Source organism: Mirounga angustirostris, unplaced genomic scaffold (genome assembly GCF_029215605.1).
Source record: "Mirounga angustirostris isolate CCGP_5_RB_7025 unplaced genomic scaffold, mMirAng1.0.hap1 SCAF_1, whole genome shotgun sequence".
In the NCBI taxonomy this organism is placed as follows: Eukaryota; Metazoa; Chordata; class Mammalia; order Carnivora; family Phocidae; genus Mirounga; species Mirounga angustirostris.
The window spans coordinates 180,842,846-180,868,181 of record NW_026991709.1 but is presented as its reverse complement, the minus strand read 5'-3'; the positions used below and the strand labels follow the sequence as shown (position 1 = coordinate 180,868,181).

At 36.9% G+C, this 25,336-nt stretch overlaps 1 protein-coding gene and 1 non-coding gene across 4 annotated transcripts in view; both read left to right on the top strand.

Moving 5' to 3' along the window:
- The window catches only part of TAFA1 (TAFA chemokine like family member 1), a 574,680-nt gene that overhangs the window by 163,514 nt on the left and 385,830 nt on the right, over positions 1 to 25,336 (top strand). The gene's annotated exons all lie outside the window — the stretch shown is intronic.
- LOC123835018 (U6 spliceosomal RNA) lies at positions 4,781 to 4,883 on the top strand. Its single transcript, XR_006788580.1, has one exon. It is a non-coding gene; the product is annotated as a U6 spliceosomal RNA (small nuclear RNA).

Genomic DNA, 25,336 nt, shown 5'->3' with positions numbered 1-25,336 from the left:
GTGAATGATTTTTTTAAATGTATTGTTGGAGTTGGGTTGTGAGTATTTTGTTGGGGATTTTTGCATCTATGTTCATCAGAGGTATTGTCTGTAGTCCTCTTTTTTTTGTGGTGCCTTTTATCTGGTTTTGGTATCAGGATAATGCTGGCCTCATAGAATGAATTTGGAAGTTTTCCTTCCTTTTCTATTTTCTGGAGTAGTTTGAGAAGAACAGGTACTAAGTCTTTTTTAAATGTTTGGTAGAATTTGCCCAGGAAGCCGCCTGGTCCTGGACTTTTGTTTGTTGGGAGTGTTTTAATTACTGATTGACTTTCTTTGCTAGCTATTAGTCTATTCAAATTATTTTGATTGGTTATAAATGCTATCTGGCTAATCTCTATTCCAGTATAGGAATTAAATTCAGAAGACTGGTTTTTCTTCAAATCCTGGTGGCAGATTATAATTATGGTCAATAAATTCTGGTATCAAGGGTTTAGCTAAAAATTATTTGATATTTGATGTTATTTGGCTACCATGAGGCTGAAAGTCTTTTTACAAAAATTTAGTTCAAGGAATCTAAATCTGCTTCTTACCTAAGCAATTCAAATAAGCATTTTCCTTAATATCAGAGAAGGTATTTATTGGGATTAATAAATGGACAATTGTGTTCTAATTTCTCAGTCACAGCCAAGAATCCCTGTCAGTCCAGATCCCCTGTTGGGGACATTGGATATAATCTCTACCTATTCTCAATTCCCAGAGTATATAATCTTTCATTTATAACCTATCACTTGCAGTAGTATTGTTACTGGAATGTCTACCTTTTCCTCTATAAATAGATTTGTACTTCTTTAAGGGAAGGGTCATATTTTTAAACATTTTACATCTTATACAGGGTCTTAAGTAAAATAGATATTATAGCAGTGGGCCTCAGTCATGTTCTCAAATGATTCATGTCTCCAAGTATTTGTGCTCAAACAACCCTTGGCCCATTTGGAGTAGAACTGAGGCCTCTGAATAAAACCCAATACAAAGCTACTAGCTTTGTAATTGAATCACCTTGGAAGACAGTCTTTTAGACCGAGTCAGTGGCTGACTGCAACATAACAGAATCCAAGCTGGAATCACCCAACCAAAACAGTTCCAATTTTCTTTACCACAGAAATCACATGGCAATTGTAGCTTGATCACATAGCCCTGAACATCTGTTTAATAGGTAGGATTTTTATGACTAATACATGAAAATCACTGCTTTAAGCCACTAACTTTGGGGTAATTTGTTATTCAACAATAGAAAATAAATAGCAAATTTTATGACCAAAGGCAAGAGCATGACATGAAAGATTCAAATTATTGGATGAAGGCCAAATGTCATAATGATCATAATATATATCTCATTCTATTGGTTATGTGAAGATTTTTAAGAGAGAAATTAGTTTTTAACCAGACTTTAGAAGAATAGATTGTGGTGGTGAGGTAGAGAAAAACAACTCATACTTGTGGTAAATTCTCAAAAGATTGAAGTCTGGCTACCTTCAGTGGTTGGTCAGAAGGTTTGATAGACTGGTAATGAGAAAGAATGTTAGTTGCAGAAATGGCAAATTTTGAAGGTTAAGAAAGACCTGTCAGGGAGCTCTTCCAAAATGTGGAATAAGGACCTCTAAAAATCAACTTCTCCATAAAACCAATGACAATTGAAAAAATTCTCTAAATCAACTTCTATAGAAATTTGGAAATAAATGAAAGGCTTTTAACAATTCCAGTAGCACTTAAAGAAAGCAGCTGAATATCAGTAAGAAAAGCAAGCTTTGTGATATCTTAAATTGCTTTATTCCCATTTCTCTGTCCCAGATACATAGAGCTGTGGAAACCAATAACCTCGCAACCATGGTATTTGTGAAACCCAAAAGTCTGTCAGACACTGGATGGAGCAAAACAGTTTGGGTTCTCTTAATAACCCCATTCCCAGAGTATTTTCATTATTTTTCTTGTCTAGTAGCTCCTTCAAAAAACCAATTCTTTTACATAGTCTAATGCAGATTTGTCTGTGAAAACAGCCTTATCCCCAGAGTATTTGTCAAAACAATCAGCTGCGGTCATTTAATCCTGAGGCAGGGATACAAGTGGCTAACCAAAAAACTTAAAAGGAAGAACAGAGGAATGAAAGGTCCATTTTAAATGCCCCAACATATTTAAAATGCTCCAGCAAAGCCCCAGATGATATCACACACGCTCAGGGCTGTACTAATGTCAGAAATAAACTGAGAAGGCCCTAAACTCTGTTTAATCTCTGGCTCATAATAAGACTCAGCACAGAGCAAGAGGGGAAAGCTAATTCAGAGTTATAAAATGCCAAAACAGTGAAGGCATGTCCCAAGACACACACAGACGCAAAGACTGGGAGACTTACTGATTCAAGTTATTTAAAGAAATCTACATCCAGTCACTAGCTGACAACTAAGTTAATCAAGCAGAGGTGTGAATGGCTCCATGCACACACACAAAATTCAGACTTTACACAACTAGTCCAGGAAATTCATTAACCCATCACTAATAACAATAGCAAATGTTATGAAGGTGTGGTAGACAGAATGCCCCCTTCCCAAAGATGTAGATGTTCTCATCATCAGGAGTTGTGAAATCTGTTGTTACCTGGCAAGGAGTTAAATTAGCCAACAGCTGGCTTTGAAGAGATTATCTTGGATGATCCAGGTGGTCCCAATTCAAAGGTTCTTTGAATGTGGTAGAAGAAGGAAGAAGAGTTAGTGTCAGAGGGATAAAATGTGGAAAAGATTCAAAGAGCTACTAAAGACTTTGAAGAGGTGATAGGGCTATGAGTAAAAGAATGCAGGCAGTGTCTAAAAGGTGGAAAAAAAGAAAATAAAAGAAAGAAAACATTTTCTATTGCAGAGCCTCCAGAAAGAATGTAGTCCTGCCAACACCTTGGTTTTAGCCTAGGGAGACCCATTTGGACCCATTTTCCTGCAAAGCTGGAAAATAATAAATTTGCATAGTTTTAAACCAATAAATTTGTGGTAATTTGTTTCAGTAGCGATAGGAAAGTAATATGGGGTCAGGAAGGACATGATTTGCAGAGTTGCCAGATTATATATTTAAAATGATAAGTTATAAAAAAGAGGAAAGTATAACCCATACCCTGGAAGAGAGCCAGTCAATATAAACTATCTCAGAGGAAGCACAAATGTTGGACTTAGTAGACAAAGACTGTAAATAAGCTTTAAAAGCACTTAATGAACTAAATTAAAAGTGTTTAATAAAAATTATGTCTAAAGAATTAGTGAGAAGTGTGAGAAAAATGCTTTGCTGAATTGTCAATAAAAACACATTATAAAAGAAAGAAACAAATAGAAAATCTCCAGTTGAAAAGTACAAAAAGTGAAGTTAAAATTCGCTAGAGGAGGGTGCCTGTGTGGTTCAGTCGGTTAAGTGTCTGACCCTTGATTTTGACTCAGGCCATGAACTCAGAGTTGTTAGAGCCCCTTATTGGGCTCCGCGCCAGGTGTGGCGTTTGCTTAAGATTCTCTCTCTCCTTCTTCCCCACCCCCCTCCCTCTCTAAAAAAAAAAAAAAAAAGAAAGAAATTCACTAGAGGGGATCAACTGGCAGAAGAGAGAACAAACAAAACTTGAATATAGGTCAGTTTAAATAATCCAGTACGAACAGTTTAAAAAAGAATGAAGAAAAATTAACAGAGCCTCAATCTGTGGGAACCCCAGCACATGCACAAATATACAGATAAATGAGTCAAGTAAAAGGAGGAAAAGAAAAAAAATTTGAAAAACTAATGACCTAAATATTTTTAAATTTGATTAAAAAAACATCAATTAGTACATTAAAGCACTTCAAAGAATTCCAAGGAGGATAAACTCAGAGACACACACCTACACATGTGGTCAAATTATCAAAAGAAAGAATAAATCTTGAAAGCAGCAAAGAAAAATCATCTACAAGCCTTCTTAAACTGATTAATATTCCTTCTCAGAAATCATGAAGCCTAGGTGTGCCTGGGTAGCTCAGTCAGTTAAGCATCTGACCTTTGATTTTGGCTCAGGTCATAATCTCAGGGATGTGAGATTGAGCCCCTCATTGGGCTCCACACTCAGCTGGGAATCTGCTTGAGATTCTCTCATTCCCTCTACTCCTCCTCTCCCCCCAACCCCTGTAAAATAAATTAAAAAGAAATCATGAAGCCTAGAAAGTAGTAGGATGATGTACTCAAGGGAAGAAATAGATAATTCAATAATAATAGAGACTTCAGTCTTCAATACCACCCTATTAATAATGGATAGAGCAATAAGGAAATGGAAAATTAAAATATGCTATAAACTGACTAGATTTAATAAGCATCTACACAACATTCCAACCAACAATAGAATGTCCATTCTTTTCCCAAGTACATGTGGTACATTCTCCAGGATAAACCATATATAGGTCCATAAAACAAGCCTTGATAAATTTAAAAGGATCAAAAATCGTAAGTTTATTCTACAAACCATAAGGTGATAAAATTAGAAATCAGTAACAGAAGGAAATTTGGGAAATCCACAAATATGTGAAAATTAAACAACATAGTCATAAGTAGTCAGAGGTCAAGTAAAAAAACACTGATAAGTTAGTAAATTGTGATAAATAAAAATGAAAATATAAAATACTAAAACATAGAATGCTACAAAAGCAGTTGCTTAGAGGGAAATTTATAGCAATAGGTATTTATTTAATTTAAAAAGAAGAAAGATTTAAAATCAACAGCCTCATCTTCCACTTAAGAAACTAGAAAAATAGTGCTTCCTTTGGCAGCACATATATTAAGTTAGAATGATACAGAGATTAGGCTGACCTCTGCAAAAGGATGCCATGCAAATTTGTGAAGCATCCCATATAAAAAAAAATACATAAGAGCAAGTTAAACCTAAATTAAGTAGAAGAAAGAAAGAAAGAAAGAAAGAAAGAAAGAAAGAAAGAAAGATTGATTATAGTAGAAATAAATGAAGTGGATAATAGAAAAACATGGGAGAAAATCAACAAAACTTTATTTTTTGAAAAATCAACAAAATTGACAAAACTTTACCTAGAGTAACCAAGAGAAGGGGAGAAGACTCACATCTCAAATTACTACAATCAGGAATCAAAGAGGGAGGGGATATCACTAATGATACTACATAAATGAAAAGAATAATGAGAAAATAATATGAATAATTGTATGTAAATAAATTAGATAACTTACATAAAATGAAAAAATCCCTAAGACACAAACTACTAAAACTGAAGAAATATGAAATGTGAATATACTTATAACAAGTAAACATTTTAAATTAGTAATCAATTTCCCAAAAGAAAAGCTCAGGACTAAACGGTTTCACTGGTGATCTACTAAATCTTAAAAAAAAAGATACTAATAATAATACCAGTGGTTCACAAAACCTTCTAAAAAATAAAAGAGAAGATAATGCTTCCCAGATCATTATAGGAGGCCAGTAGCATTCTGATGCCAAAACCACACAAATCTAAATATCTTTTATGAATGTAGACATATCTTCATACAAAATACTAGTAAGCAGAATCCAGAAATATATGGAAAGAATTATACTCCATCCAAAGTAGAATGTTTCCCTAAGATGCAAGGTTGATTTAACATATGAAATATACTATATTAATAGACTAAAGGACAATGTCACATGATCATCTCAGTAGATGCAGAAAAAACATTTGACAAACATCAATACCCTTTCTTTTTTTTTTTTTTAAGATTTTATTTATTTGAGAGAGAGAGAATGAGTGAGAGAGAGCGCACACATGAGAGAGGAGAGGGTCAGAGGGAGAAGCAGACTCCCTGCTCAGCAGGGAGCCCGATGCGGGACTCCATCCCAGGACTCCAGGATCATGACCTGAGACGAAAGCAGTCGCTTAACCAACTGAGCCACCCAGGCGTCCCCGTCAATACCCTTTCTAAAACCAGTCAGCAAACTAGGAACATAAAGCAACTTTCTAAACCTAATAAAGTATGTCTGCAAAAATCCCACAGCTAATAGCACACTTAATGGTCAAAGACTGAATGCTTTCTTCTCTAAGATCAGGAATTAGAGAAGGCTATTTTCTCATCACTTCTATTCAACAATTGTTTTGGAGGTTCTAGCCAGGGAAATTATACAAGGAAAGGAAGTACATGTATCCAGATAGGGCAGGAAGAAGTAAAACCATCTCTATTTGCTGATACCATCATCTTGATATAGAAAATCCTATGGAATACACTAAAAATCTGTAAGAACTAATAAAATATTGTTAGAACTAGCAAGTGTGTTTGGCAAAATTCCAGAATACAAGATCAACATAAAAAGTCTAAAAAAAGAAGTCTATTGTATTTTTATATACTAGCAATGAACTCTCAAAATTAAGAAAGCAATTAAATTACATTAGGAACCAAAATATAGAATACTTAGGAATAAACTTAAAAGAAGTGCAAGACTTGTACACTGAAAATCACAGAACATTGTTGAAAAAAGTTAAATGTCAAAGTTAATTTAAAAGATCATATGGCCATGATTGAGTTAATGTAAAGCCAAAAATACTTTCCAAATTGATCTACAGAGTCATTATAATCTGTCAAAATTCCAGCTACATTTTTTACATTTTGAAAAGCTGATCCTAAAATTCATATGGAAATGCAAAGAACCCAGAATAGCCAACACAGGATCATGTGTTTCTGGCATGCGGATGGAAATTATTATATATATAACAGATATAATTTTCATCCTTATGCTATATACATTATATATATCCTGTTTGTGTGTGTGTGTGTGCGCAATAGTAATGAGAATCCAGAAATAACTCTTACATTACAGTTAATTGATTTTGACAGGTGTGTTAACCCAGTTCAGTGAGGGAAACAACTGTCGATTCAACATCTGGATAGCTTCATGCAAAAGAATGACGTTGGACCTCTACCTCACACCATATGAAAAAATAATTTATAATGGACTACAGAACTAAATACAATAGCTAAGACTGTAGAACAGTTTTAAGAAAATGGGAGTAAATCTTTGTGATCTTTTATCAAGCAATAGTTTAGTAGATATGACGCAAAAAGCGGAAGCAATGAAAGAAGAAAAGTTGAATTTGATTTTATCAATGTTACTTATTATTATCATAAATTTGTGTTTCAAGGGGCACCATTAAGAAATGAAAATACAAATCCAGAGTGGATGAAAGTATTTTCAAATTGCATACTTGATAAATGTCTAGTGTCTAGAATATATAAAAAAACTTATAACTCAACAATAAAAAGAAATTTTAAAATGGGCAAAGAATTTGAATAAACATTTCACCAAAGAAGACTTACAAATGGAAAATAAGCACATAAAAAGCTGTTCAAAATAGTAATTCAGGAAAGAGAAATGATTATAATGAAACACAATTTCATACCCATTAAGATGACTAAAATAAAAAGAACAACAAAAACAATGGAGAGCTTGAGCAGTTTAGTGGGTTAAGTGTCAGACTCTTGGTTTCGGCTCAGGTCATGATCTCAGGGTCATGGGATTGAGCCCCACGTCAGGCTCTGCCCTCAGCATGGAGTCTGCTTGTCCCTCTCCCTCTGCTCCTCCCCCTGCTCTCTCTCTCTCAAATAAATAAAATCTTAAAAAAAGTAAGAAAAACAAGAATTGGAAAGGTTATGGAGAAACAGGAATCCTTAAACACCTATACATTGCTGGTTGAATTTTAAAATGATGCGGACACTTAGTACAATCGTTCGGCAATTCCTTGGGAAAAAATACTGTTATTGAAGTATTATTGGCATACAATATCATATTAGTTTCAGATGTATATCAAAATAATTCAGTATTTTTATATTACCACGATAACTCTAATTACCATCTGTCACCATACAAAGTTATGACAATATTACTGACCATATTCCCTATATTCATTAACATCCCCATGACTTATTTATTTTGTAACTCTAAGTTTGTACCTCTTAATTTTCTTAACCTACTGTGCCCACCTCCCCAGCCCCTCCCCACTCTGGTCACTAAGTTTGTATCTTGTACCTATGAGTCTCTTTCTGTATAGTTTTTCCCTTTTAGCACTTTAAATATATCCTTCCAGTCTCTTCTAATCTACAAAGTTTTTCTGAAAAATCATCTGATAATCTTATGGGTCTTCCCTTGCGTATAACTGCTTTTCTCTTGCTGCCTTTCAGATTCTCATTTAACTTGTGCCATTTTTATTACATCTTGGTATGGATCTCTTTGGTTCATCTTATTTGAGATTCTCTGTGCTTTCTGGACCTGGATTACAGTTCCTTCCCAAGGTTAGGGATATTTCAGCTATTATTTCTTAAAATAAATTTTCTGCCCCTTTCTCTTCTTTCTAGAACCCTTATAATGTGAATGTTAGTATGCTAGATGTTGTCTCAGAGGTTTCTTAAACTATCCTGTTTTAACACTTTCTGTTCCTTTTGTGGTTCTGATTGAGTGATTTCCACTATTTTGTCTTCCAGATTGCCGATCCAGTTTTCTATGCCATCTAATCTGCTGTTGATTCCCTCTAGTGTATTTTTTCATTTCAGTTACTGTATTCTGGTTTGTTCATTTTTATATTTTCTAACTCTTTGTTGGAGTTCTCACTGTGTTCCTCTAATTCTTTTCCCAAGTTCAATGAGCATCTTTATGACCATTACTTTGAACTCTTATCTTCATTTCATTAGTTTTCCCATACCCCTGGGGTTTTATCTTATTTCATGGAGAACATAATCCTCTGCTCATTTTGTTTGACTTTCTGTGTTTGTTTTTGTTTTGAATTAAGTGGAAGAGCTACCTCTCCCAGTCTCGAAGGAGAGGCCTTGTTTAGGAACATCTTCTCTGTAAACTGTATTCCTAGAAGTTTTAAGGGCTGGCTAGAGCTAGAATGGATGTAGGCTGGGGAAATCCCAGCATGCATTGCATTGGGGCCACCCTAGTGGGTCAACTGGAGCTGGTACCGGTGCTGTCCAGGGGTTCCAAGTGAGCCATCCCAGCACCACCCTAGCAGGACAGCTGGAGCTGAAGTGAGCACAGTCTGGGGTTCCTGGGTCTCCCTTTGTTGGAGTCACCCTCATAAGATAGCTGGAACTGGAATGGACAGGGGCTGGGTGAACCTGAAACATACTTCACTGGGGTCAGCTTTGTAAGACAGCTGAAGCTGAAGTGGGTACAAGCTGGTGGGGTCTCTGGGCATACTGCATTGGGGTTGCCTTGGTGGGTGGCTGGATCAGGCACACTGTGCCAGAGCTTCCTTAATTGGATGGCTGAAGCTATAGTGGGCACTGGCCCCAGAAGGTCTTGGGATGGCCATACCAGGGCTGCCTTTGCAGGATGGCCAGGCCTAGAGTGGGCGTGAGCCGGGGGATTCCTGAAGTGTGTGTTCTGTGGCTGTCCCAGTGAGACAACTGGTGCTGGTATAGACATGAATGAGGGGGTCCCAGGGTGTACCACACCAGGCCACTTTGGAGGGACAGCTGAGGCGGATGTAAAAAATCGTGCTCATCAGTGCCTCTGACCCCAAAGAGAGTTCCAACAGTTTACTGGTCTCTGGCAGATGCTCTACGGTTGATAAATAGATTCCCCTCATTTATAGTCTTGTTGCCTTTTAAACTGCCTTTTTCCCCATCCCCCAAGGTGGGTAAGTACATGCAGGCTCCTCTGTGATATCCCTCCCTATTGCAGGTTGTTGCATTGGGGATAGAGTTCTTATTACCATATCTTCCTCTTTTCCAACCTTCACTATGTGGACCCTCTATCATTTGTTGTGCAGAAGCTATTGAAATAGCCCTCGTTGTTCTTCAGGGGGGAATAGCTCAATATGTAGGTTCAAATTAGGTATGTTTGTGGGAGGAAGTGAGTTCAGGTCTTCCTATGCTACCATCTTGGACTGCCCTCTGAAATGTTACACATAATGTTACCATGTGACCCAGCATTTCCACTCCTAGTTAATACCCAAGAGAACCAAAAACACATCCACTCCAAATCTAGTACACAACTGTTTATGGTACCATTACTCGTAATGGCCAAAAGTAGAAACAGCTCAAATGTCCATCAGCTGCTGAACGTATAAATATAATGTGGTTTATATGTAAAAAGGAGTATTATTTGGCCATAAAAAGGAATAGAGTGCTGCCACATGCTTGAACATGCATAAACCTTGAAAACATTATGTTAAATGAACATAACCAGTCAAAAATGCCATATAATATGATTCAATTTTATGAAATGTCTAGCATAGGCAAATCCATAGAGACAGAAAATAGATAAGTAGTTTCCAGGGCCTGGAGGTAGGTAAGAATAAGGGGTGACAGCTATGCTAATTTTTATGGGACTTTTCATTGAGGTAGTGATGTGTTCCAGAATTAGGTAGCAGTGATGTTTGTACAACTCTGTGAAATATACTTAATACTACTGAATTTTAAAATTAAAAGTGTGAATTTTATGGTACTGATGGGACCTCAACCAGAGCAAATCTGATTTCATCTGTTTTATATACTGTACAAAGTTTTGCTTGACTAAAACGTTTAAAACTCCCCAGACTAAATGTTTTGAAAGTGTTTTTAAGCTGTATTACTCTAAAGACTCTATATAGGAATTCTTATTTAAATACAGTCCTCTGTCTTTTAAATATTTTCCATGAAACCCCTCCATTCCCCCCTCCCCAACAAAATTACATTGTGCCTGAAGGTAGACTATAAACTGAGATGCCACAAACTTTGAGTGCATACAATTCCAATTAGGCTATGTGTTGCTATATTATTGATTTATTCAAGTATAGTTAACATGCAGGGTTATATTAGTTTCAGGTATACAATATAATGATTCAACAATTCTGTACATTTCTCACAGCTCATCAATATAAGTCAAAATGCCACATCTGAAAATGCCACAGTCTTAATCTCCTTTATGTATTTCACCCATCCTGCCACCCATTTCTCCTCTGGCAACCACCATTCTCTGTGTTTAAGAGACTGTTTTTCTCTCTGATTGACTTATTTTACTCAGCATAACACCCTCCAGTTCCATCCACATCATTGCAAATGGCAAGATCTCATTTCTTTTGATGGCTGCATAATATTCCATTGTGTGTGTGTCTCTCTCTCTCTCTCTCTCTCTCTATATATATATATATATATATATATATAATCACATCTTCTTTATCCATTCATCTGTCGATGGACATCTTGGCTCTTTCCACAGTTTGGCTATTGTGGACATTGCTGCTATAAACATCGGGGTGCAAGTACCCCTTTGGATCCCTACATTTGTATCTTTGGGGTAAATACCCAGTAGTGCAATTGCTGGATTGTATGGTAGCTCTATTTTCAACTTTTTGAGGAACCTCCATACTGTTTTCCAGAGTGGCTGCACCAGCTTGCATTCCTACCAACAGTGTAGGAGGGTTCTCCTTTCTTCGCATCCCTGCCAACATCTGTCATTTCCAGACTTGTTAATTTTAGCCATTCTGACTGGTGTGAGGTGATATCTCATTGAGGTTTTGATTTGGATTTCCCTGATGCCAAGTGATGTTGAGCACTTTTTCATGTGTCTGTTGGCCATTTGGATGTCTTTTTTTGAAAAATGTCTGTTCATGTCTTCTGCCCATTTCTTGATTGGATCATTTGTTCTTTGGGTGTTGAGTTTAAGAAGTTCTTCTTTATAGATTTTGGTACATCATTAGTTTTTGATGTAGTGTTCCATAATTCTTGTTTGTGTATAACACCCAGTGCTCCACGCAGAACGTGCCCTCTTTAATACCCATCACCAGGCTAACCCATCCTCCCACCCCCCTCCCCTCTAGAACCCTCAGTTTGTTTTTCAGAGTCCATAGTCTCTCATGGTTCGTCTCCCCCTCTGATTTTCCCCCCTTCATTCTTCTCCTCCTGCTATCTTCTTCTTTTTTTTCTTAACATATATTGCATTATTTGTTTCAGAAGTACAGATCTGTGATTCAACAGTCTTGCACAATTCACAGCGCTCACCATAGCACATACCCTCCCCAATGTCCATCACCCAGCCACCCCATCCCTCCCACCCCCCACCACCCCAGCAACCCTCAGTTTGTTTCCTGAGATTAAGAATTCCTCATATCAGTGAGGTCATATGGTACTGTATGGTGATTAACAGAACAATAAAAAAAGTTTTTAAAAGTGAGACTTTTTTTTTTGTCTCATGCTTGTTTGTTCATTTGTTTCTTAAATGCCACATATGAGTGAAATCATATGGTATTTGTCGTCTCTGACTGACTTCACTTAGCATTATATTCTCTAGGTCCATCCACATTGTTACAAATGGCAAGATTTCATTCATTTTTATGACTAATATTACATTATGTGTGTGTGTGTGTGTGTTTATGTACCATACCTTTATCCTTTCATTAATTGATAGACACTTGAGTTGCTTCCATATCTTGGCTATTATAAATAATGCTACAATAAACATAAGGGTGTATGGGTTTTATTGAATGAGTGTTTTTGTTTTCTTTGGGTAAATATCCAATAGTGGAATTACTGGTTCATATGGTAATTCTATTTTTAATTTTTTTGTAACCTCCATACTGTTTACCACAGTGGCTGCACCAGGTGGCATTCCCACCATCAGTGTAACAGGGTTCCTTTTTCTTCATATCCTTGCCAACACCTGTTGTTTCTCATGTTTCTTATTTTAGCCATTGTAGCGTAATGTGATATTGTAGTTTTAATTTGCATTTCCCTGATGATAAGTGATGATGAGCATCTTTTCAGTGTCTTTTGGCCATCTCTATGTCTTTGGAAAAATGTTATTTATTTTTAATCAGATTAATTATTTTTTTGGTTTCTTTAAGTTTTTCATATATTTTGGATATCAACCCTTTATAGGATGTATCATTTACTAATACCTTCTCCCATTCAGTAGGTTGCCTTTTTGGGTTTTTTGGTGGTTTTCTTCACCGTGCAAAATCTTTTTATTTCAGTGTAGTCCTAATAGTTCAATTTTGCTTTTTTTTCCCTTGCCAAAGGAGACATATCTAAAAAAATGTTTCTATGGCTGATGTCAAAGAGATCACTGCCTATGTATTCTTCTAGGAATTATATGATTTCAGGTCTCACATTTAATCCATTTTGAGTTTATTTTTGTGTATGGTATAAGAAAATGGTCCAGTGTCATGTTTTTGGATGTAACAACCCAGTTTTTCCAACACAATTTGTTGAAGAGATTGTCTTTTTCCTATTCTATATCTTTACTTCTTAATTGACAATAAGAATGTACGTACTTTTCTGGACTCTATTCTGTTCCATTGACGTACGTGTCCATTTTTGTATCAGTACCATACTGTTTTGATTATTACAGTTTTATATGTTTTGAAATCTGGGATTGTGATACCTCCAGCTTTGTTCTTCTTAAGATTACTTTGTGATCTTTTGTGGTTCCATAGAAATTTTAGGATTATTTGTTCTAGTTCTGTGAAAAATGTTGGTGTTTGGAAAGAAATATTGCATTAAATTTGTAGCTTGTTTTTGGTAGCATGGACATTTTAACAATATCAGTTCTTCCAATCCCTGAGCAAGGAGTATTTTTCCATTTGTTTGCATCATCTTCAATTTCTTTCAACGTTTTATAGATTTGAGAATACAGATCTTTCTCCTCCTTGGTTAAGTTTATTCCTGGTATCTTACTATTTTTGGTGCAATTGTAAATGGGATTGTTTCCTAATTTTTCTTTTGCTACTTAATTATTGCTGTATAGAAATGCAAAGGATTTCTCTATATCCACTTTGTGTCCTATGATTTTACTGAATTCATTTATCAGTTCTAGTAGATTTTTTGGTAGTCTTCAAGGTTTTTGTTTATATATATACATATATATATATATTTTTTTTTTTGAAAGTAAACGCTACTCCCAGCTTGGGGCTCAAACTCACAACCCCAAGATCAAGAGTTGCATGCTCTGCTGATTGAGCCAGCCAGGTGCGCCAAGGGTTTGTTTTTTTTATAGTATTATGTCATTTGTAAATAGTGGAAGTTTTACTTCTTCTTTACCAACTTTTATGCCTTTTATTTCTTGTGTGATTGCTATGGCTAGGACTTCCAGTACTATGTTGAATAAAAGCAGTGAGAGTGGACATCCTTGTCTTGTACCTGATCTTAGAGGAAAAGGTCTGTTTTTTGCCATTGAGTATTACATTAGCTGTGGGTTCTTCATCTGTGGCCTATATTATGTTGAGGTATGTTTTCTCTAACACTTTTGTTAAGAGTTTTTATCATGAATGAATGTACTTAGTCAAATTTTTTTTTTAATCTCCTGAAATGATCATATAGCTTTTTTCCTTTCTCTTGTTAATGTGATGCATCACGTTGATAGATTTGTGAATATTGAACCACCTCTCCATTCCTGGAATAAATCCTGTTTGACTGTGGTAAATGATTTTTTAACATATTGTTGGATTTGTCTTGCTAATATATATTTTTTTAATTTTATTTATTTGACAGAGACACAGCTGGAGAGGGAACACAAGCAGGGGGAGTGGGAGAGGGAGAAGTAGGCTTCCTGCTGAACTGGGAGCCCAATGCGGGGCTCAATCCCAGGACCCTGGGATCAGGACCTGAGCCGAAGGCAGATGCTTAATGACTGAGGCACCCAGGTGCCTCTTGCCTTGCTAATATTTTCTTGAGGATTTTTACATCTGTGTTCATCAGAGATATTGAACTGTAGTTCTCTTTTTCACAATGTCTTTTTCTGGTTTTGGTATCATGGTAATGCTGGCCTTGTAGAATGAATTTGAATGCTTTCCTTCCTCTTCTATTATTTGGAATAGTTGAATAGGTATTAACTCTTCTTGAAATATTTGGTAGAATTCACCTAGGAAGTCATCTAGTCCTGGAGTTTTATTTACTGAGAGTTATTTTATTACTAATTCAGTGTCATTGCTAGTAATCAGTCTGTTCAAATTTTCTATTTCTTCCTGATTTAGTTTGGTAAGGTTATGTGTTTCTAGGAATTTATTCATTTCTTCTAGGTTGTCCAATTCATTAGCATATAATTTTTTATAATATTCTCATAATCCTTTGTAATTTCTGTGGTTTTTACTTCCCCTCCTTCACTTCTGATTTTGAGTTATCTTCTTTTATATGAGTTTGGTTAAAGGCTTATCAGTTTTGTTCATCTCTCAAAGAACCAGCTCTTGGCTTCATTGATCTGTTATTTTTTAGTCTCTATTTCTTTTCTTTCTGTCATAAACTTTATTTCCTTACTTCAGGTTTGGGCTTTGTTTGTTCTTTTTCTAGCTTCTTTGCATATAAGGTTAGGTTTTATTTAAGATTTTTCTTCTTGAGGTAGGCCTGTTTTGCTATAATCTTGCCTTTTAGAACTGCTTTTGCTGCATTCCAAAGATTTTGGACTGTTGTATTTTCATTTACATTTGTTTCCATGATTTCTTGATTGATCAATCCATCATTTAGTAGCATGTTATTTGGCTCCCATGTATTTGTGTTCTTTCCAGATTTTTTCTGGTGATTGAATTTCTAGTTTTATAATGTAGGCAGAAAAAATATTTGATATGATTTCATTTTTTTTTAATTTATCAAGACTTGTTTTGTATCCTAATATGTTATCTATTCTAGAGAATGTTCTATGTACACTTGAAAAGAATGTGTATTTTGCTGTTTTATGATGGAATGTTCTGAATATATCTGTTAGGTCCATCTGCTCCAATGTGTCATTCAAAACCACTGTTTCCTTGTTCATTTTCTGTCTGGATGATCTATCCATGGATGTAAGTAGGGTGTGTAAAGTCCCCTACTATTATTATATTACTGTCTTCTTCATGTCTCTTAATAGTTGGTTTATGGATTTGGTGCTCCCATTTTGGGTGCATAAATATCTGCAGTTGTTACATCCTCTTGTTGGTTTGTTGCCTTTTTCATTAGATAGTGTCCTTCTTTGTTTTTTGCTACAGTCTTTGCTTTAAAGTCTATTTTGTCTGACAAAAATATTGCTACACCACCTTTCTTTTTCCTTCCATTTGCATCATAAATATTTTTCCATCACTTCACCTTCAGTCTGTATGTGTCTTTAGCACTGATGTGAGTCCCTTGGAGGCAACATATAGTTGAGTCTTGCTTTTTTTATCATTCAGCCACCCTATGTGTTTTGATTGGAGCATTTAGTCCATTTACATTAAAAATAATGACTGGTAGGTGTGTACTTATTGCCATTTTGTTATTTGTTTATGGTTGTTTTTATAGTTACTCTGTTCCTTTCTTCTCTTGCTCTCTTCCCTTGTGGTTTGTTTGTTTTCTTTAGTGATATGCTTGGATTCCTTTCTCTTTATTTTTTGCATATCTATTACAGGTTTTTGATTTATGGTTATCATTAGATTCCGTGTATAACATCTTGATATGCATATAGCAGTCTATATTAAGTTGATGGTCACTTAAGTTTGATCCCTATGTAAAAGTAATACATGTTTACTTCCCCATTCCCCACATTTTATGTATATACCATATTTTACATCCTTTTATTTTGTGAATTCCTTGACTGATTTTTATAGATAGAACTGATTTTACTTCTTTTGTGCTTTAACCTCTGTACTGGTTTTATAAGTGATTAATTTAACATTTTTATTATATTTGTATGTAGCTGTAATTTGTTTTCCTTTCCTTTTTTTAAAAAGATTTATTTATTATTTTGAGAGAGAGAGAGACAGAGCCAGCAGAGGGGAGGGGCAGAGGGAGAGAGAAACTCTGTGCTGAGCCTAGAGCCTGATGCGGGGCTCCATCTCACAACCTTGAGATCGTGAATACGAGATCACTACCTGAGCCAAAACCAAGAGTTAGTAGCTTAACTGACGGCTCCATCCAGGTGCCCCCTTTTTTTCCTTTCCTAATGTTCTTAGTCTGGCTTATGGACTTTTCTCTTCACATAAGGAATTTGCTTGAACATTTTTTGTAAGGCTGGTTTAACGGTGATGAACTCCTTTAACTTCTGTTTGTCTGAAAAACTTTTGAAAATCTTTTTATCTCTACTTCTAGTCTGAATGATAGCCCTGCTGGGTAGAGTATTCTTGGCTGCAGGTTTGTTTGTTTTCCTCTCAGCACTTTGAATATATTATGCCACTCTCTTCTGGCCTGCAAAGTTGCTGCTAAAAGATCAGCTGAGAGCCTTATGGGGTTTCCCTTGTTTTCTTTTCTCTTGCTGGTTTTAAAATTCATTATCACTACCTTTTTTTTTTTTAAGATTTTATTTATTTATTCATGAGAGAGAGAGAGAGAGAGGCAGAGGGAGAAGCAGGCTCCCAAGGAGCAGGGAGCCCGATGCGGGACTCGATCCCAGGACGCTGGGATCATGACCTGAGCTGAAGGCAGACGCTTAACCATCTGAGCCACCCAGGTGCCCCTGTATCACTACTTTTTGCCATTTTAATTATTATGTGCCTTGGTATGGACCTCCTTAGGCTGATTTTATTGGGAGCTCTCTAGGCCTCCTGGATCTGGATATCCATTCCCTTCCCTAGGTTAGAGAAGTTTTCAGTTATTATTCCTTCAGATTAATATTTTGCCCCCTTTTCTCCCTTTCTTCTGCAATCCCTATAACGATAATGTTATTATGTTTGATGATGTTGCTGAGATCCCTTAACTTGTTCTCACACTTTTACTTTTTTTGTATTTTTGATATTCAGTTAAGTAGCTTTCCATTAATCTGCCATCCAGCTTGCTGATTTCTTTTTGTGCCTCTTACAATTGACTATGGATTCCCCTAGTGTATTTTTAATTTGGGTTATTGAGTTCTTCATTTCTGATTGGTTCTTTTTTATATTTTCTATCACTTTGTTGAAGGTCTGAGATCCTCCACCCTTTTCTCAAGTCCAGTAGGTATCTAGTACTATTAATATGAAGTCTTTTTTTTAAATATTTTATTTATTTATTTGACAGAGAGATAGAGAGCACAAGTAGGCAGAGAGGCAGGCAGAGGGAGAGGGAGAAGCAGACTCTCCACTGAGCAGGGAGCCCGACGCGGGGCTCGATCCCAGGACCCTGGGATCATGACCTGAGCCGAAGGCAGATGCTTAACCGACTGAGCCACCCAGGCACTGCTTAATATGAAGTCTTTATGAGGTATATCACTTATCTCCATTTCATTAGCTCTTTTGCTGTGGTTTTGTCCTGTTATTTCATTTGGGACATATTCCTCTGTCTCCTCATCTTGTCTAACTAACTCTCCGTGTTTTTGTGTATTAGGGAAGTAATTTATGTCTACTGATATTAAAACTAGTGGCCTTATGAAGAAGAGGTCCTGTGGTGCCCTGTAGCACAATGTCCCCTGTTTAGCACTTCAGGGATGTCTCCTTTGTGGGTTGTATGTGCCCTGCTCTTCTGGCTGATCCACATTTGCCTTCAGTCTAGTTGGATGCAATGGCCTCTGCTTTTTCTGGGCTGAGTTTGGTCCCTCTGTTGTTTAAGGGCCAGTCTGGGGCCATTATGGACTGATAGTTGGGTGGTGTCAGTAGTCAGACCAGATGCCTGCTCTCAGCCTGTTTCCTAATGTTGCAGTTGCACTGAACTTCAGGGTGCCCTCCCTGCATTGTCCCCTGAGAGGCTTTTGTTGGTGGGCAGAGACAGCAGTCAGGTCAGATGCCTACCAGAGCTGCAAATTCACTGATTGGAAGGCATTCTCTCTGTAGTGCCAGTTATAATTTTCAGCTGCTAGGACTGTAAATGTAGTAGTATGTGTGGTTATATTACCTTCTCTTCATGGCAGGAGTCACTTTGGAATGGTGGCAGTCCCTGCCAGGGCTACTTGCAGGATGAGACTAAGCAGGAGCCAGTTTGGATGGATTCCTACTGAACAGGATGGGTTGGATGGGACAGTCCACAGGAGAACACAGGGGCAGGGCATGTGGTATTGGCAAGTGAGGTTGTGAGTGTTCTCATTGGTTCCTGCAGGTGTCTGGGTATCTAGGCTGAGAAAGAAATGGTGTCCTCCAGCTCTTTTGTTCTTGGAAAAGTCTTATAAAGATCCCTGTTCCTCCAGAATATATTCTAAGATGAGTAAGTAAATCTCCTTTCTGTAAACCCCAGACACTTTTCAAACTATTTCTATGCTATATCTCAGTGGGGTTGTTAGATATGTTTAAGATGGTGACTCCATTTCCTGCTGCCCTTCAGCTCTCCCAGAGCCAAGCCCACCAATTTTTAAAGTACCTGGAGTTAAGCCCCACCAGCTATAAAAACTCATGGAGTTAAGCCTCACTGGTTTTCAATGCCAAATGTTATGGGAACTTGTCTTTTCAGTGCAGGCCCCCTGTGTCTGGGGTGCTTGGGGGGTCTGTTCCTCTCCCTTCTCTGTGCATGTGGTGTCCCCTCCATTCATCATTAGTTTCCCTGGGAGTTTGGTGCCCAACTGCATCTCTGCCCTTTCTACTCTTTTTTTTTTTTTTTAATTCTTTATTATTATTACATTCAGTTAGCCAGCATATAGTACATCATAAGTGTTTGTTGTAGTGTTCAACGATTCATTAGTTGTGTATAACACCCAGTGCTCATCCCAACATGTGCCCTTCTTAAAAGCCATCACCCACTTATCCTATCCCCCACCCACCTCCTTTCTGTAACCCTCAGTTTGTTTCCCTCTCTGAATTTTTCCCATTCAGTTTTCCCTCCCTTCCCCTGTGGTCCTCTGCTCTATTCCAGTTGTCAGGACGTAGAGAGAAAGAAGGCACTGTCAAGAAGTCTGACCTCTGAAATTGTAGCCAGGCCTTTCTACTCTTTTTTATATGACCTCCTTTCTATGATTAGCAGAGGAAAGTCTCTTCTGATATTCGAGGATTTATTTTCTGAGTTGGTTGCACTGATGTGGCTATTTTCTATGTGTGTCCATGGGACAAGGTGAGCTTAGGATCTACTCTACCAACTTCCCCATCCCTCTGTGTTGCTGTATTATTAATATTTCATTTGATATCATGTCAAAGTTGTGAATAACACAAGCCATTCAAGAGCCTCTTTGCAAATACTTGAGTGGCAGTTCACACATAGAAATACATGCGTTTACTCAAGTTGGAGATGCAATTAATCTAATAAATATGACAATGTATATTCATTTCTATAGAGCATTTAAGTGGCCTCTTCACTTTCCTGTTTTGATTGATGTTTGAATTTCCCAGTACAATGGAATAAAGATTCTTATTTTGAGTAAATCCTGTAAGTTTAATAGCAGTCTTATGTGTCTATTGTTTTGTTTTGTTTTCAGAGTAGAAATCGGAATCTGTAGTCACAGAATGTGGCCTAATGTCTTCTATGTGATGCTTTTTTAAATGGACTTTTAGATTATTGCTTTTGAGCCAACTCTCCTAAGATTTTCCTTAAAGATGATGCAATATCCTCATGTTGCAAAAGAGTTGGTCATCCTAACGTATCAAGTTTGAAACAAACAGAACCTGGGAAATAGTATATTGTGAGGTTCCTTGTTTTATTTTTAGCTAGATTTTTTAAATATAATAGGGTCTGTGTAATTAGGGAGGGGGCATATTTTGAAGTCCTCAAGCATTTAAAACTTGTAGGATTCAAGTCTCCTTTTCCCATGAGAATACATTAAAAGAATGGGAGATTTGGGGATGCCTGGGTGGCTTAGTTAAGCGTCTGCCTTCAGCTCAGGTCATGATCCCAGGGTTCTGGAATCAAGTCCCACATCAGGCTCCAGTCCCACATCGGGCTCCAGTCCCACATCAGGCTCCAGTCCCACATCAGGCTCCCTGCTCAGCAGGGAGCCTGCTTCTCCCTCTGCTGCTCCCCCTGTTTGTGCTCTCTTTCTCTCTCTGACAAATACATACATAGAATCTTAAAAAAAAAAAAAAAAAGAATGGGAGATGTAAATCTACAAATGTTGGCTTTCATGCTGCTTTTTGTCTTCTTAGCATTAACTTTACTTCTGAGTACTCTTTCCCTAAGTTAGCAATATGGTGTGTCATACTGGTTGTTTGCCTTTCTTCATGGTATTTTTAAGCTACTCCCTTCAGTTCCAAAGTCATTAATTTTCAGAAGCTTTTTTTTTAAAAAAACAGTGCTCGAATGAATAGTTAAAGAATGTTTAGATAACAAGTTACAGGATTTTTAATTTTTTAAAAATCCTATCTCCAACGTGTAAGGAAACACATATTTCTGGGTGTGAATCTGTTACCCAACATATTTTCAAAGTGATTTTGAATGCTATAAAAACAGTACGGTGCTAACGCAAGTCTCTTTTAGAAATTCCATTCCAAATAAATAGTGATATGGACCAGCAGCTTGTGAAAGATGTATAATCCAAGGCCCTACTCCAGATATACCAAATCAAAATCTGAATTTAACTGGATTGTACTTCACAAGCACATTACATTTTGAGAACACTGATTTTTACAGAACTGAAAATGGTGACTGGTACTTCAGTTTGAAAGTCAAATTATTGCTGTTGATAACAATAAAGGGAATAATATAAACATAAATACAGTTTATAGGTAATTTTTTTCTCCTTTTTAATCTTGATACATTTTAAATTGGAAGATTTATATTATTTCAGCTATCTTCTGTAATGACAAATGCTATCACCATTGTGATTTCATACACATTAAAATTTACGTAATTTGGGACGCCTGGGTGGCTCAGTCGTTAAGCGTCTGCCTTCGGCTCAGGTCATGATCCCAGGGTCCTGGGATCGAGCCCCGAGTTGGGCTCCCTGCTCCGTGGGAAGCCTGCTTCTCCCTCTCCCACTCCCCCTGCTTGTGTTCCCTCTCTCGCTGTCTCTCTCTGTCAAATAAATAAATAAAATCTTTAAAAAAATAAAAAATAAATAAAAAATAAATAAAATTTACATAATTTATATTTGCACTAAAAGCTGCACACACATACACACCTACTAATAATCCATTCCAAAAATATCCCACTAAACCCTGACCAGTGTGTTTGTACATTTAGAAAATGCTCCTTCTGGGATTCCCAGGCCACATAAAATAGCGAAGAGTTCATTAGAAGGATGTCACCAGCATAGCGATAATTAAGGCTGTATCAGCAATTTAGGGGTTTATAACTCTGCTGTAAAGTTGTGCTCTGGGATAAAAGTCAGCACAAAAGCTCAACCTGGGAGTAGATTGTTTGCTGGATCTGGGAATAATGTGGGGGAAAATTGATTTCATTGTTTGTGATTCACTATACTGCTCATCTGATTCTTGGTGGCATTTGAATTAAGATGTTTTATGGACTGGTGATCATGGAGAACTGGTGTTTTCATTGATGTCTTCATAGACTTTACTCAAACTGTAAATGTTACAGTAACTCAGATGGTGCCACTGTTTATATTACATAAATGGGGACAAATATGCATAGGAAAGCTATTAAAAGGGAAAAGGAGTAATTCTAATTAGGCAGAAATGGTAACATATTTCATTGAAGGAGGATGCAGTGAATTCCTAGGTTGCCTGTATATTTCTGCCAGGGAGACACCAACGCATGCTCCTTGAACTGCTCTGGGATATCGGTAAATCAACGTGGATACTCAGAAAAGTTTAGATCTAGCTCTTTTAGAAAACTGATACTCACATTTGACTTCTCTTAGATGTAGCTTCAGAGCTAGTGGCTAAAGGGAAGCCTCACTAAGTAAAAAAATCCTGGAGCTCTCGGCTCTTCCAGCTCCTTCACTGTCACTTTGCTCTTTGGAAGAGAGAAACTTGCCACCCTGAGACTTCTAGCTGTAGTAATCAAGAATATAATAGGAGTGAACTCCTGTAATAGTCAATTTGTGATTAGATACATTGTCATCTTGGGTACAAGTTTAAATGTGGTTTTAGGCACTTATCTAAAATGTAGTTCCCATATAAATAATTAGGAACTCCTGATTTTCAACAAGGGATTTAATATTAATGGTGTGGGTAATAGTTACAAGCTGGAACTCCTGAGTAAAACAGAACTGGGTTCAGGTACTGTTACTGTTCCCTTTACTATCTGTCTGGGCTTGGGGCAAATAACTTCATACTTTTGAGCTTCTGTTTCTCTTTCTAAAATGTGATGATGATTATAGCAGCTACTTCAGGGGATTGTTATAAAATTTAAAAAGATAATCTTGCAAAGCACAGTGTTTGGTACATGGTAGCTATTACTGTGTTAAGTAATGCAGTGGCCTAACCAAAAAGGCTTTACAATTTGTCATTTATTTATTGATTCACTTACTCATATTCCACATATTTATTAATTGTTTTCATGTGCCAGACACTCTGATTAGATGCTGGGTACAATGGTGAACAGGGTAGTTAGAGTTCCTTTCTCATTGAGTTAATAATCTGGTGGAAAGGACGCAATCAGATAAATAACCATGAATTATAATAGGTGTTAAGAGAGAAGCAAGCAAAAGTTTAATACGTAAAGTAAAAATGGGGAGAGGGGTATGATAATTAATTCAGAGTGTTCAGATAGGTTTCCAGCAAACAGTGTCTATAAAGCTAATAACAGAAGGGCAAAGAGTGTTTGGAAGATGAGCTCAGGGAAAAGCATTCCTGTTGAAGAATTGGCAGCTGTTTATGCCTTGAGGTAGAAAAAGCTTGGTATGTACAAGGATCTGAAAGAAGGCCAGTGGCTAGACCATACGGAAAATGAGGTGGAATGATGATATTAGCTCAGAGAAGAAAGCAAGGGCTAGGTATCATGAGCTTTGTAACCCAGGTGAGAAGTTTAGTTTCAGTTTCGAATGTAGGCAGAAGCCCTAGAAGAGAACATGTAGTAAGGTTGATAGTTAAGAAGGAGCTTCAAGCTGCCCTATGGAGAATGGCTTGAAGAAAATCAACAGTGTTTCCCTAAGCTTCCTCCTTACTGATCAAAGGGAAAATTTCCAAACTTCCATAACTAGGGTTACTTTGTAGCTGATGAACTCTGGGATGTTAGATGTTTTCATTGTCCATGCATCAGGGCCTGGGGGAGATGATGCTCAGAAGGCACTTACTTGGTAAGTAAAAGCAGCTTTTTATAGCAGAACCACTCAAGATTGCATTTACTGTTGTTTTGAAAGTCACCTCATCATTCATAATATCATTAGGTCATAACTTACTCACTTCCAGGAAAACTATATTTTACATCTCCCTACCTTCTTTGCACAAAAACACCACTTTGGGTATTTTTAAAATACAAAATTCAAGGACATGTGCCAGATCAGCATATTTCTCTGATTTTTCTCCTCTCTAGGTGGAAAATATTTTTGGCATGTTACAACAGAGTACTACTAAATGACCTTCAGAACTTAATTTGAGTGCATAAGTATCACAGAGTGAATATGGGAGTCTCATTAGGATTTTTGTTTTACACCATGTTTTTTCTGCTTATTTGGTCCATCTTTCCTTTTTGCTCATTTTACTTTGGCATGTATTTCTAGAGAAATTGAAGTTGTAAAAATTGAATTGAGGGTTTTCTTTTTTTGCACTCCATGTGTTGCTGAATTATTAAATAATAATGTAATAACAAGCACTTATCTAGTGCTCTATTCAAGGACTTCTTATTTGCAACTCTGCCCCTAGAGAACACTGAAAATGTTTCCTCTGTAAAGTTTCCAAAGTAACATCAGCTAATCTGTCTCTTCTTGATGTACCCCAACAATGCTGGAGTTTTTCATTTATTAGTTATCAACTAAATGAGTTGGATGATACACATTTATGAAGTAGAAAATTGTTTCTCTTGAACTGGGTTTGAAGTCTAATTAGGCAACTTTGCTTAAATGCATGCTCTTTAAATGTGGAAGGACAGCCTTCTGCGTGTTCTTTGTCTGCCTTACCCATTCATTTGTGTGTTTATATGAATGCAAATAAATTATTAACCATGGTAAACACTATAGGCAAGTCAACCAGTGCACATCAAATTTTGGCACCTATAGGCAAGTCAACCAGTGCACATCAAATTTTGGCACCTGATTAAGATTTGTTCTTGCCTAGAACTGAGAATATGTAATATTTTAATTATAACTACGAGACTCCTATTGAGCTAGGCAAATTGTCAGCAGAAATAGCAGAGGAGCTTATAGTAAGTAAAAGATGAAGGAGACCAAACAAATACCCATAAGGAAGTTTTGTTCAGCCAACCTGTGTTGTCCCAGTATTTGAAATTTAGAAGATTTGAGAGAGAAACTAGGATTCATATTATCACTTGAAAAATTGGTCATTTGGCAAAAGTGGGTCCTCATTCCTGCTTGGCCCAAATCAGCAGGAACTAAGTAGTATTTGCCCTTTCAAATGCCCCCTAGTTTGCTAGGGTCCCTGCCTCTCATTATTTCTTTTAGCATCTCACATGCTTTAGTTTTTTACAGTCCTTGCTATACCCCGGTAGCCTTTTAAGT